A 12497-nucleotide genomic window follows, 5' to 3' on the forward strand; every position below is an offset into this window, starting at 1 on the left:
ATAACACGAAAGTCTTTTCAACAACATGGGAATTAATGGTTACGTGAATTAAGAAGATATTCATTCACAAAATCCTATCAGTTATTAAGAATAATTTTTTTTTTTTTTTTGAGGAAGATTAGCCCTGAGCTAACTACTGCCAATCCTCTTCTTTTTGCTGAGGAAGACCTGAGCTAACATCTGTGCCCATCTTCCTCTACTTTATACATGGGACGCCTACCACACCATGGCTTTTGCCAAGCGGTGCCACGTCTGCACCCGGGATCTGAACCAGCTAACCCCGGGCCACAGAGAAGCAGAATGTGCGCACTTAACCGCTGCACCACCAGGCTGGCCCCAAGAATAATTTTTATAAAGCACTTAAAATGTGGAAAATGTTTATCTAAAGTTAAGTTTAAGAAAAGAGATATAAAGATGCATACTCATATATAAAATTATACAGAGAAGAAAAGACTATAAGTATACCAAAACACAAAATGGGTTCTGTTTGATTAGACCATGAAAATTTTTCCTCTTTTTATTTTATTTAGTTTCCAGATTTTCTCTAAAACATGTATATTGTTTTTATAATGAAAAGGCTATAGGTCTTAATCTAGAACAGGGACCTAGGAGCTCCCTGAAGATTTTAGTGAGGCCTTTAGTCTAATTTGCTTCAGATGAAGAAACCCACAAACTATTGGAAAGCTACAAAATGAAGAAAGCATTGAACACTAGAAAGGCCATCACATTCTACCTTCATGTAAGGCTACAGAGTGCTCATTATAGCCTTGCTTGTAGTTCTGGTTGATCTATATCACAAAATACAAAATGAACTGGAGAAGACCCAGATAAGAGCAATTAAGATGAGACGGTGACAATGAGAAGGGCTCCCTACTCCAAAAAAGCTGGAAGAAGACTTCAGTGAGGCAAGTTCTAAAGAAAAAAAATATTAAGAACTCAATATTCTAACTATGGGCAAACATTAGGAAGAGGATTTTTTAAGAGTTTGAACAATTTTAGGAACTACAAAACAACAAATGTTTACTAAGAAAATCTAGAATCTAACCTTCAAAGAATTTTTTTCCCATCTTGTCTATGACTTACCATCATTTAAGCCATGTCTCTGTGTGTATTGGGAGAAAACAACTGTTACACAGGATTAATCCATCTGGCTCAGTATTCTTTGCCACTGACCCTGAAAGAGCATGTTTTGTTTTCCTTAACAGCATCCTTTTCAGACTAAAAAGATTTAATTTTATGATATTCAAGGATCCTTTGAAACCAAAACTCCTTAGGAAAGCAATTGTCAACACCCTTCCCCACCCTGATACATATGTGCATGCCTACACACACACATGCACAAATGTACACACAGATGATGGCACTGAGGTGTGTGTTTTTAAAAAAAAAAAAACAAAATCTCTTCAGTGAGTCCTAAAGAAAAGTAGGAGGAGGATAGGATCAAAACTTCAGTCCCAAGACCTAGTAACAGTAACAGGTTTCTGATAAACAGTTGTTAATACACAACAGAATATCTTTCAGCCATAAAAAAGAAGGAAATTCTGCCATTTGCGACAACATGGATGGACCTTGAGGGCATTATGCTAAGTGAAATAAGTCAGACAGAGAAAGGTAAATACTGTATGATCTCACTTACATGGGGAATCTAAAAAAAAAAAACCAGAAAACAAAACTTAGGGAAAAAGAGATCAGATTTGTGGTTACCAGAGGTGGGGACTGAGGGTGAGGGAATTGGATGAAGGTAGTCAAAAGGCACAAACTTTTAGTTATAAGATAAATAAGTACTGGGGATGTAATGTACAACATGATGACTATAGTTAAAACTGCTGTACAGAATATTTGAAGTTGTTAAGTGAGTAAATCCTAAGAATTTTCATCACAAGGAAAAAATTTTTTTTCTCTTTTTTAATCTATATGAGATGATGCATGTTAACTAACCTTATTGTGGTAAGCATTTCACACTATATGTAATCATTTCATATTATGCTGCACACCTCAAAATTATACAGTGCTATACATCAATTATGCCTCATTAAACTAAAAAACCAGGTGTTACATTATTATGGATTATACGATTTCATACCTCTCATGAGAAAATTGAGAAATTTAACTGAGATGGTAACAACTGTGTATGCAGTAGATAGACACTGCAAATATATTTGCATATTAACAGGCACTCAATAAATACTTGTTGTCTGAACAAAGAAAGAAGCAAATGAAAGATACCTAAAAATAATCTGAGGACCAACACAGGCAGGTCTTGAGAAAAATCTGAATGATATAAAGAAGACTGCAAGAAAGATACAGTAGCACTAAGAACAATATTTGGCAGTCAAATACAGGAACGAGCAAGCCTCATTCCATTTAAGTACTCCAGTTAAACTGCTGGCCTAGAATCAGTTTCACATAAAAAGTTCTTAATCAAACAGCAAAATCCCATTATTTCAGACTTAACTAATATCCGTCATACTATAACTGAGCCTGAGATTAAGTAAAATTTTATGCTACTTGGGGGAGGGGTGGTAGAATAAAAGAGTGCCAGCAATTTTATAGTGTTTACCAGATTAAGAGAAAAATTAAAATATTCCTTCATAATGTATAATTCTTTACAAAACAGATTAACACAGTCAATGTTAATATGTAAATGAATATTTCTCATTTCAAATCAATTACTGTTTCACTAAAAAGGCCTGGCAATAGCGTTTACTGGGTATAGACTTTTAGTTTTGCAAGATGAAAAAGTTCTAGAGATCTGTTGTACAACAATGTGAACAAACTTAACACTACTGAGCTGCACACTTAAAAATGGTTAAGATGGTAAATTTAACGTTATATATTTTTACCACGATAATTTTAAATGGCCTGGCAAGATCTCTGCCTAAAAAAATAATTTACTAAGCTAACTCATATTATTCACCGAGCTTGAAAGAATAAATTAACTATTCTTTAAATGTTCTTTAACTTTCACAATTCAGAACAACCTTCCTATTATTTTGAATTAGATAATTATTATTATTGCTGAGATTCAGAGACCCAACTTTCACATGTGTTTCTGCTCCCAAGAGACAATAAAAATCCATCACATGATATCATGATTTTTCTAATGAACCATGAAGTTAAACTGCAGGTCTGTAATTCTGGTAAGCACTTAACACGCACATAACCAGTACTTCTAGAAAATGATTTTTTTTTTTTAAAGAAACTGTGGAAAATGGGCCCCCAAAGAAAGTCAACCCAAGTCTAGTGCTAGGCATGAAGAGAAAATAAAGAAGTTTAAAAAGTCATGTTTCTTAGAACATATACAATTTCAATAGATTAAAGAAAGGAGTAGCAAACCGTGTAGTGACTTGGACCATGATTGTGCCTGCCACTGCCTGGAATGAAAGAACAAACAATTTGAAAATCTGTTTTAGTGAGTGTTTCACAGATTTTATTTTAATAGCTTAGTAACTGATTAAGTTCCAGATTTACAGGATCGTTAAGGGCTTGAAGAGATCACTTAAAATTTTTATGTATATACTTTACCGCATATTTTTATTAAGTAAATTATACGCTATGCTGGTATTTGTTAATTCAGAGATATTGAAAACGTTTCAGAATATATCCTTTAAAAATGCTAGTATTAAACTGTATTACAATTAAATTCTTCCACAAAAATCATGGGGGAAGTGGGGCATAGATGAAACAAGAGTGGGAGAATATTGATAACTGTTGAAGCTGAGTATTGGATATACAGAGATTCATTATACTATTATTCTCTCTACATCTGTGTATGTTTTGATAACATTCTTAAAATATTTTTTTAAAAGATAAGATTCCTCTATAGAACCAAGTGAAGACTTGGTAAGAGATAAAGCAAGGTTTCCTTAATCTTGAACTTAGAAAATAAGCCAAACAAAAGTCAAGTACAAGCACTGACAAAAGAAGAGAATATTTAGCATAAAATATATACATTGAGAAGATTTCTTTCTCTAGCAAACACACTACTTTCTACTCATTTCTGTGTGTGTGTGAGAGGAAGATTGTCCCTGAGCTATAACATCTGTGCCAATCTTCCTCTATTTTATGTGGGATGCCACCACAGCATGGCTAGATGAGCAGTGCTAGGTACTAGCAGTGCCCAGGATCCGAACCTGCAAACCCCTGGCCACTGAAGCGGAGCACGTGAACTTAACCACCATGCCACCAGGTCGGCCCCCTACTCATTTTTAAATAGCCCACAGAAGGAAGTCCTGGTAAACTCCGACAAACTAGAGATAAGATGCAAAAATGCTGAAATACTGCCATCATGGATTAAGTCTCCTTTACCAATTCCTGAATACCCCGAAAATTTTACTTACTGTAAAACTTGCATGAAAACGAAAACCTAAAAAGTAATATCTCAGATTATCTGTATCATAGTAATTAGAAAAATTAAAAAGTTTCAAAATACTTTCTGAAATGTCTCAAAGGAAAGTAATTAAAAAATAATGAAAAGAAAAAATCTGCGTAATGTTTTAGTGTTGTAAATTTATAACTCGACTGAGTCCAAGATCAAACTTTTGTTTTCATCATAAGATCACCAACTCCAATTTCTTGGCTGCTAATTTGCATATGATCAGTAGCAGCCAGAACAAAAACAACATGGGGGCAGGGTCATCATAAGATCACCAACTCCAATTTCTTGGCTGCTAATTTGCATATGATCAGTAGCAGCCAGAACAAAAACAACATGGGGGCAGGGTCATCTCCCACAACCCATCTGTTTCCCTCTCTTGCTGGTCTGATTCCGCCTCATCTTTTCTCCACTCCACCCGCTTTTTGGGCTGCATGCCTTCTCCTGGTGCCGAGTGGCATATGTAACCAGAAGCAACAGCACAAAATGTGTTAGAGAAATGGAAGAGCTCAGGCAGACAGCTGATAACTCTAAAAGCATATACTAGAAGGATTCTTTATTATGACTCATGACAAAGAGTTAGTTTCATACAATCAAATAGTATGGTTCTTCTGAAAAAAGTTTTCTCTGTACAAAAATTGTTTTTAATCAATTAATGAACTCTCTTTCAGCTGGACAGATTTTTACTTTTATTTTCCTTGATTTATCTTCAATTTAGTAGATAAACCAAAATCTTTAAAACTCTAAGCAGACATAAATATAAAATTTGACACGAAGGAATTTTGGAACAAGTATTTTTTGAGAGCCTACTATATCATGTACTAGGTACTGTCCTAGGTCCTATAGTAGAAGATGAGGAAAACATCAAGTCTTGGCTAACTAGCTGCCCTTGTCTCTGTCACTACCACCCATCATCTTCAGATGTCTTAAGAACTACTCAGACTTCTAGAGATAGCAAAGAAAAGGCCTTTCTGTTCCTCCTTCCTCTTAGAAATCATCCAAAACCAGGAAGTATAAGAAACAAAAAAAATATAAAAGTTACCTCAAAACAATGGAAAGCACATGGAAGAGTGGTGTGGCAGATTAAAGATGGCTGCAAATTCTCCGACACTTCTCCCACTGATAGGTGAGGTCTGTTTTCCCTCCCCTTGAATCTGAGCTGGCCTGTGACTGCCTTGACCAATGGAGTACAGTTCCGAGTCTAGACTTTAAGAGGAATGGCAGCTTTTACCTTGGTCTCCTGCAGCCCTGTGTCCCCATATAAGAAGTCCAACTACTCTGCTGCAGAGACCATAAAAAGAGGTCTCAAGACTATACCAAAAAGAAGAGGGATCCAGCTGAGACTAGCCTTCCAGACATCCCCACCAAGGTGTCAGGCATGTGTACTCTTGGACCTTTGAGACAAGTCCAGTCACTTGCCGAATGCCAACATGTGGACTCAACACCATGTGAAGCAGAAGAATGCCCAAGCTAAGCCCTCCCCATATTCCTTACCCACAAAATTGTGAGATATGATAAATGACATCAGACTTCTTAACATCAATATTGGAAACTGAGATAGTAGAGTATGCCTTCAATTTCTGAGGAAAAAATTATTTTCAAACAAGAATTGTTTATATAGCCTCACTATCCAAATGTGAAGACATTTGGAAAGTAACAAAAATTTTACCACCCAAGTAGTCTTTCCCAGGAAGCTCCATGGATCTATGGCCTTTGTTCACTTTAGGTTTTCAACTCTTTCTGATCATTCTGCAGGGAATCAGCCATCCAAGTTTCTCCTCTTCTCCCAACAAAATAGATCATGGTAACAATATGACACCGCCTCTTCAATTACAACAGAACCAGGCTTCATTTCTCACCGCTCTCCTTTACGTACCCTCTACTCCAATCATATGTACATGCACCTGTTACGCGGCTCTGTACCTGTGACTGCCTAGAATTCCCTCTTCTCCAGCCTACTCCTTTCTCTCTATTATCCATCCCCTTCCAACAGGCTGTGCTTCCAGAAGATCCCAGGCTTGCTTTTCTCACTGCTTCTTTTTACTACTATTATAACGGATTGATCCTCCACTAAATAAGTTCATTGAGGAATGGAATTCTGTTCTACTGTCTTTTTGACTCAAATACCTAGATACAATACTTGACACAATAGGGACTCCATAAATATTTGTAAAATTTACTGATTATATTAACTTCACAGCAACCATATCACATACACAATCAAAGTCAGTACTGATACAGAAAAAAAGAGGGAAGAAGGTCTGTCACAGGTAGGTATTTACATTAAAATAGAAACATATAGAAGATCAGAAAAGACTTTCCAAGAAAGGAAATAATATTAGAGAACAGTCATAAAAAATGGATAAGACTGACAGAATTCACTTATTTTCCATTCATTCTTTCAATAAATATGCATTGAGTACCGACTACATGTAAGGTATTGTTCTGGGTTGACAAATAGAAATGGCAAGCAATGGGATATATTGGAGTATATGAGGAAGCCATTTGGTGTAAACCTAATTCGGCCTGACTTTGTTTTTTTCCAAAAGGTCCTGACCGTGCCCATTGAGCACGCATTGTATATCTGCTTGAAACATTTCCTATGGCAAAAACAAATGGCCTTAAGATAAAGGTGCAACTTCCCCTAGACTGGCATTTCCTTAAGGATAAGCATCTTTCCTTAGGCTAGGAACTGATTGCTGCACTCCCCTTTGACCACCCAGCTCACCTGTGACCACCCAGCTTAAGACAACAGACCTGCCACCCTGCTGTGTTCACTGAGACAGGAGACCTACCTGCTGTGTCCACCAATCGCTGTCTCGGGACTATTGTAAAAGGGACATTTCAATCATGCGAAACATCCTGTTTGGGGGTATATAACCACTCTGTGCACCCTACTTCTTCGGTGCCATTTCTTCCTTTGGGCCATGGTCCTCATATTTTAGCTCAGAATAAACTCACCCAAATTTTCATTTATAGATTGGTTATGGATTATTTTCATCGACAGCGTGCTGGAGACACTACAGTGAATAAAACAAAAGTTCCTGCCCTCAGGGAGCTTATACTCTTCCAGGAGACAGAATAGCATGAACAAAAACATGGATGTAAGAAAATGCAGAGTATGTTCTAAAAGGGCAATCCAGTTTGGCAGATCACATGGTTCAAAGTACAAGCTTGGGGGCTGGCCCCGTGGCCAAGTGGTTAAGTTCGCACGCTCCGCTGCAGGCGGCCCAGTGTTTCGTTAGTTCGAATCCTGGGCGCGGACATGGCACTGCTCATCAGACCACGCTGAGGCAGCGTCCCACATGCCACAACTAGAAGAACCCACAACGAAGAATACACAACTATGTACCGGGGGGCTTTGGGGAGAAAAAGGAAAAAATAAAATCTTAAAAAAAAAAAAAAAAAAAAGTACAAGTTACATGAGAAGTGCTTGGAACAGCAAGCTGAGTTTAGCTCTAGGAAGCAGAGAGTGACATGACCAAACCATGTTTTAGAGACTTAGTCTGGTAGTGGAGTAAATACTGGATTAGAAAAAAGGAGTATGAGGTTGGGAAAAAAGTTACAAAACTAATTCATTAGGCAAAGTATAACATGTTGAGATCCTGAATTTGGGTAGTTAAAAGTAGAAAGGGGACTGCCACATAGCACAGAATCATACCTCGCACAGAGCAAGAAGGCAAATCTTTGTTGAATTAACGTTGAATGAATGAGACAGAATTTATACGTGATAGGATGTGTCTGTGTTTGGTTGTGGAGGATGAAGGAAAGAGAGATGTCAAAAATGACTCCATGGTTTTAAGCCAGAGTGACTGCTAGCACAGTGATTCTGCTAAGAGAAACAGGGAAGAAAGGAGAAGGAATTTTATCTGAGGGGATGATGTATTTGATTTTGGATATTGGGTCCAGGAGCCAAAGCCAAATAACAGAAATGTCATCTGAGTTTCCATTAGGTACATAAGAAAGAACACATGGAAATGAAGGTAGAATGATAGAAACAAAAAGAGTACAAGAATAGGAAGAGAACAACAGTAAGAAAAAGATGCAGAGGTATAGATATAAGGGAATGAGAAACTGCTACCAAACCTGACTCTGTTGATAACTCAGGAATTCCTAGTCTCAGACCGCCTACTTTGGGTCTTAGACCATCTCTCTTACTCCTAAAATTATCATATACAGCTGAGTATTTAATTACGTATCTGTACTTTCTACTCACGCTATTTTAGAAGCTCAATAAAGCTGTAACTTTATAATGCTGAGGGGCAACCAGCTGTCCCCAAACTTAAAGACACAAGTAAGCTAGGGCTTATATAAAAGGACATGAACTTACCAGCTGGAAGCTGCAGAAATAAACAAAAACAGAAGAAAAGTAAAATATGTATTTTATCCCCAGGCTCAATTACTTTTCTATTGATTATCTCTACACCATTCTCATCAAGCTCCTGCCAGATATCCATAGTTCAGAATATAACCTAATGGTGTTGGGGACTCATGGGAACATCTTCCCTTAACTGAGTGACACAAACTGCCTTTCAATCTTACGTCATCTAAGAAGATCTTGTAGGGTGGACCTGACTTCCATTAATTCACACAACAAATATGTATTGATCAGGCACCGTTCTGGGCACTGGGAGTGCAACAGACAGAAAATATCCCTGCTTTCATGGAGCTTACATTCTAGTAGGAGAGACATAAAAATAAAAGTAAATAAATATACAATAATTTCAGATAACTTTAAGTATTATGTGTGTGGGGCAGAGTGGCTAATTTAAATTAAATAGTCAAGAAAGATCTCATTGGGAGGTGATATCTGAGCTGAGACATGAAATAATAACCAACATTCAATGAGCACTTACTGTAAGTCAGGCACTTTATATGTATGTATTCAGTCTTCACAACACTAAGAGCTATTTACTTACATTATTGAATTTTTTACAGTTGGGGAAATGAGGCACTGAGAGGATAATAACTTGAATGCAGGCAATCAGGTTTCACAACTCAACCCCCTAACCACTACACAATCTGACTCTACCTGACTTTGACAAGAAGCAGCCAGCCATGCAGAGAAAACAGCATGTCCAAGTTCAAAGGCCATGAGGTGGGAATGAGCTTGGCATCTTCAAGGAACTGAATGACCAGCGTGGCCAGAGAGCAGAGCAGGAGGGGAGAAGTATATACAAAAAACTGGATGCAGGTTTTAAGCAATGGAGTGATATGATCTGATGCATGTTTTTAAAAGATCACTTTGGCAGCTGTGTAGAGAAGGGATTGCAGGGGAACTTGTTCACCTTACCTGCCACCTGACTGAGTTTTTGTCATTCTGCCTGGCCCCCTAGTAACAGTTACAATCACATTACTTTGGGGAAAAGTTATGATATAGGACCTGAATCTTAATACGACATATCACTGAGTTTGGTCATATGACCTTGAGTAAGTCACTCTGAATAAAAATTTAGAGTTATTCTCTGTCCTATCTTTTTTTTTTTTAAGATTTTATTTTTCTTTTTTCTCCCCAAAGTCCCCTGGTACATAGTTGTTTATTTTTAGTTGTGGGTCCTTCTAGTTGTGGCATGTGGGACGCCGCCTCACCGTGGCCTGATGAGCGGTCCCATGTCCGCAGCCAGGATCCGAACCAGCGAAACCCCGGGCCACTGAAGCAGAGCGCACAAACTTAATTAACCACTCAACCACGAGGCCAGCGCCTATCCTGTTATCTTGGTCTTGTGAGAAGTTATTCTGAAAAGAACAGAGAGTTTAACTACAAAGTGGTACTTTGTTGCAAACATTTAACAGAAATTTGACAATTTGCCTTAACTCTTACCCTAAATCCTCCCCTCCAAGAAAAGGCTGCTTGAAATTTAAAGCAAGAGGGCTATTTTGGCAAGATGACTTTGTTACATTCCTTGAACTATATTCATGCCCACAAACACTACAGATATGCTTTTCTTATGATTCCTAATCCCTCTTCTGTGGTGTTCAATGCATTCCAATTTTTAAATGTGGAATTCTATTTGTCTTTTTAGAGATCTCTTCTCTAAAAGAAAGAATGTTGGATGTTTAGAAGTTCACATGCTATGTATAAAAGACCTGAATAAATTTTAATATGATCTGAACATATTTTGCATATTCACCTACAAAATCATGTAATCCATCATGAGACAAATCTTCAAGTAAGGAATTCTTCAGGCTCTTCCACTCTTAGACCAAAACCTTACCCTCCAGTAAGCCAGAACCTGAAATGGTGCCAGGCCACAATATAGAAAATCTGCCATTGTGATCTTGTTCAGGTATGAATAATATGAAAAAGACTAGTTATTTTTTAACATACTAACTTTGGAATGAAAAACTTGTTGAGACAAACCTCACCTAGGACGAAGACAGGCAGCAGTCGGGGAAAGGGAAGACGTTTACAGTACTGGGCTTTGTTTCTACACTACAATGGAGCATTTGAAGAGCAGCTCTATTTTCCAGTGCCAGAGCCTCATATCCTTAGGTTTCCCAATGAGCTCTTTCCCCATATCTTAAGAATACGCTCCCTCTTTAGAGCAGTTATGAATATTTTCCTAAATTCTTGACCAAATATTTTAAAACACTGTGAATGAAAGATCTTGCCATTAAAAAAAAACAAAAGAAAAAAAATCCAGAAACTGTGGCAACTTTGTGGGAACATCCAAATATAGCAACCCACACTCAGAAAACGTATGTTCAAAGACTAGTGTCTGTTGAGTCAAGCAGAAGCCAGGCTACATACAGCTCCTAGACACCTAGTGGTGCTACAAAGAAGGACTCTCAGGACAACATACACAACCACAACAGCACTGCAACATTAGAGCTGAAACACCACAGTATATCACCAGCATACTCATCAATTACTCTTATGATTACATCCTAATTATAAAAGCTAACATTAATTAAACAAATCTACTCTGGCAAGATCAGTTACCACACAAAAACACTGGCTCTTCACGTTACCTTCACAGCATACAGTTCAGAGTTTGTGTTTAAAAATGCATTTTCAGGGAGCCAGCTCCATGGCCAAGTGGGTAAGTTCACGCACTCTGCTTCGGCGGCCGAGGGTTTCACTGGTTCAGATTCTGGGTGCGGCTATGGTGCCGCTGGTCTGGCCACGTTGAAGAGGCAGCCCACATGCCACAACTAGAAGGACCCACAACTAAAATATACAACTATGTAGTGGGGGGATATGGGGAGAAAAAGCAGAAGAAAAAAAAAAAGACTGGCAACAGTTGTTAGCTCAGGTGCCAATCCTTAAAAAGAAAAAAGCATTTTCAGTTTCTCATGGTCAGTAAAGCTTCAATCAAGGTAGAATATCTAGAAACATAATAAATCTCAGCAATTTAAATAAAAACAACTCCTAAGTCATGGCTCATTATTCTTCCCTCTGACAGCCTCGTACTTCAAATAGTATTACTCTCAACTTATTAATATTCTAAAAAGGTGCTGAGAATTTCCGAGGGAGTAAAATGTAACAGACATTAGTAAATACAATTTTAACTTCAGTTCAAGTATATTTAAAGCTTTAAAATAAAGAGGAAAGAGAGAGTAGAAGCAAAGAAATCTGTTTCCCAAACAAAGCAAAAAACACAAAAAAAGTGTTCTCCAAAGCACTGTGGGAGTTTCCTCATTACAACCACATCTATAAGCAATTGCTGTAGGGGCCGGCCTGGTGGCGCAGTGGTTAAGTTTGCACGTTCTGCTTCTTGGCAGCCCAGGGTTCACCAGTTCTGATCCTGCGTGCGGACATGGCACCGCTTGGCAAAAGCCATGCTGTGGTAGGTGTCCCACTTATAAAGAAGAGGAAGATGGGCATAGATGTTAGCTCAGGGCCAGTCTTCCTCAGCAAAAAGAGGAGGATTGGCAGTAGTTAGCTCAGGGCTAATCTTCCTCAAAAAGAAAAAAAAAAGAGAGAGAGAGAAAATAAAAGCAATTGCTGTAGAATTTATAAAATGCTAAGACACAGAGCAGCCCCAGTCAGGGCAGTGCATTTTGAAGGGCTCTGTGTAGGCAACAAGCATGACATGGATGAGCAAAAAAAGAAAAGGTAAAATGTACACCAGCATGAAAATCTTCAAGTGTCTTCTTGGTGGCATATCTTAAAATAGAA

The 12497-nt window shown here is 38.0% G+C and overlaps 1 protein-coding gene across 6 annotated transcripts in view; it reads right to left on the reverse strand.

Annotated features, from left to right (window-relative positions):
- MRTFA (myocardin related transcription factor A) overlaps positions 1–12497 on the reverse strand; it is a 194242-nt gene that overhangs the window by 111118 nt on the left and 70627 nt on the right. For 2 of the 6 annotated variants that reach the window (XM_070600160.1, XM_070600156.1), the window contains exon 1: positions 3337–3368. The exons of the other annotated variants lie outside the window; for them this stretch is intronic. The gene's annotated coding sequence lies outside the window, so the exon portion shown is untranslated. Of the gene's footprint in view, positions 1–3336; positions 3369–12497 lie in introns of those variants that run through there. 6 annotated transcript variants of the gene reach the window in all.

Source organism: Equus przewalskii, chromosome 29 (assembly GCF_037783145.1).
Source record: "Equus przewalskii isolate Varuska chromosome 29, EquPr2, whole genome shotgun sequence".
NCBI classification, from domain to species: Eukaryota; Metazoa; Chordata; class Mammalia; order Perissodactyla; family Equidae; genus Equus; species Equus przewalskii.